A 342-nucleotide genomic window follows, 5' to 3' on the forward strand; every position below is an offset into this window, starting at 1 on the left:
ATCCTACACACTGGTACTTTAAATGTGCTGACATGTCATTATGTGCCATCTAGAGCCACAGAGGAAGGTAAACAATATTCCATACCTGTGAGAATTTTATGTAAATTGTCATAACGGGTAGATCACTCGCTGTTTGTCTAGTGGAACGAAAAGAGATCTTGTTCATGCTATTCTTACCTTACTTAATTTCTAAGCATCTTGAGGGCTCAATGGTCGTGCAAGTTTTCTCCTTTAGTTGTATTGTAACCCAGTCTTCTATTTTACCTTCTGTCTAATTTTAACATGGATGAATACATTATTGAATATAGTATTACTTGACAGACTTTGATTGCAAGTGGCTGG

Source organism: Morone saxatilis, unplaced genomic scaffold (genome assembly GCF_004916995.1).
Source record: "Morone saxatilis isolate NCDOM2014 unplaced genomic scaffold, NCSU_SB_2.0 Contig22, whole genome shotgun sequence".
Lineage (NCBI taxonomy): Eukaryota > Metazoa > Chordata > Actinopteri > Moronidae > Morone > Morone saxatilis.